This window comes from Sceloporus undulatus, chromosome 1 (assembly GCF_019175285.1).
Source record: "Sceloporus undulatus isolate JIND9_A2432 ecotype Alabama chromosome 1, SceUnd_v1.1, whole genome shotgun sequence".
Classification (NCBI taxonomy): Eukaryota; Metazoa; Chordata; class Lepidosauria; order Squamata; family Phrynosomatidae; genus Sceloporus; species Sceloporus undulatus.
In genome coordinates, this window is record NC_056522.1 from 74,027,305 (window position 1) to 74,029,316 (window position 2,012).

Here is a 2,012-nt window from a genome sequence, read left to right on the forward strand (position 1 = left end):
CAGCTGTCTGTCTTCTTTGCTTTTATAAAGTGAGGGAGGCTGTTGTCATTTAGCAACAAAGTCAGAGGTTCTGAAAAGGAATTCTTATTTAAAATGGTGATGGTTCCTTCACCCTACTCCTTCCCTCTAACATACAGTTCCTGTCACCCTGTGACTGTTTCCCAAGGAAAATTCTTCTCTCCACCTCCCCCCAAACTACCATGTTAATTACAACTTGCTTGACCTAGTTTACTACACAAGCTTTCTCTGAAATGACTAGACTACAAAATGAGTTGGGGGCTGTATAGCAAGGCTCAGCTCTTAGCCTGGAAATTGCTGACACCACATGTGCTTCCCCTGCCCTTGATAGTGCCAGTTGCTTTTAGAAGTGACTAATATTAGCAAAACATGATTGCTTTATATAAGGGGCCTCAGATTAAAGGTGCATGGACACACAGACTGATAACCAGTCTTCCCTAATGTTTTGCTCTTCAGCTATATTGGACTACAGGTGTCATAATCGCCAGCCTGCCATGGTCATGATATCTATGCTAGGAGATGTAGTCATCCCCTGGTGGGTACCAAGTTAGAAAAGGCTATCAGAAAACAGTAACTGATAGCAGTAGCAATTTTTATTGCCTTCTTTACACAAGAGTAGAGCTGACCTTTGTAAAGAACTGGGGGGGAAATCCTGAGCTGTTAGTGAGAAAGCCATTGGGATTATTCTGGGGTGGGGACAGGATACAGGAATGATTTTAGTTCTTTACTGAGGATATAAAACTGTCCCTGTTGACACATGTGGAAGCACTCTGCATCATGTAGCTAGTTTGATTAGGCCTCCTGGTTCTTTCTTTGTAGAGTTTAAATGCAGAGTGATGGTGCCACAGAGAGAGATGTCTGACATTTTCCTTTTCTGACACTACCCTACTAAAAAGTGCTCCCCCATCACCACTTCTCCAGGTAGTTGATGGGACAAATGGTCTGAGGAAAAAAGTTTAAATGAATGTGCTCTTAATACAGTCCTGCTTGTGGAGGCAAGTTAAGGTAACATATGTTTTATCTGAATAGATGGGGGGAGCATGATTAAAGATAGATCTGTTAAGCATACAAAACAAGACACCCTGGGGCAGAATCAATATGTTTCTGAAAGGAAATCCTGCCTCACAAAGCTTTATATCTTACTTGGGTCAACAGTCAACTGGATAGAGACATAGACTTTCAAAAGATTTTTTAAATAAATTCTTCTGCTAGAAACTGCTGAGTTAAATGTAGAAGTGATGGAACAACAGACATCTCTTACAGACCACTAGAGTGGAGTTACTGTAAATTTCTCAGAATAGGGGGAGCCATATAGAATCTCATGAAGAAACTGTGGTGCGTTACAGACCGCCCAAAAGCGGGCTGTCTGGCGCCAGCTCCATTAGCTGCGCTGAGAAGCCTCAGTGGCCAGACCGCGAGGCTTCCCAGCACAGCTAAAAGGGAGTGCTGAAATGGCACTCCTTTTTGGCCCCTGGAAGTGGCACCGTGAGGTGCAAGGCACACACTCGTGGCATCACTTCCGCCATGCCATGTCTGGACGCTGTGCGTCCAAGACGTAAATATGGCAGCGCCCATGTGGATGGGCGCTTCCATTTAGTATGCGCTCCGCACGTCCTAGAGAGGGGGCGGTTAGGAAGGTGAGAACCTTCCTAACCCTAGCACGCCCCTTCCTAACCCTAGGACGCGTGAAGCGCATACTAAATGGCAGTGCGTAACCCGCCTGTAAGTGTGTGTGTGCATGCGTGCACATATATGTGCCTTTAAATTTCTTGTATGGAGACTCCATTAATTTTATAGGGATTTCAAAGGCAAAAAACACTCAGAGGTGATTTACCATTGTTTCTTCTGAAATATAGCATATAGACCTGGTTGGTAGTTCTCCATCCAGGTATTAACAAGGGTGGACCCTGCTTAGCTTCCATGATCAGATAGGATCTTGTGCCTTTAGAATATTTGGGCTTAATAGCCTCCATTATAATAGTTATGATGACACT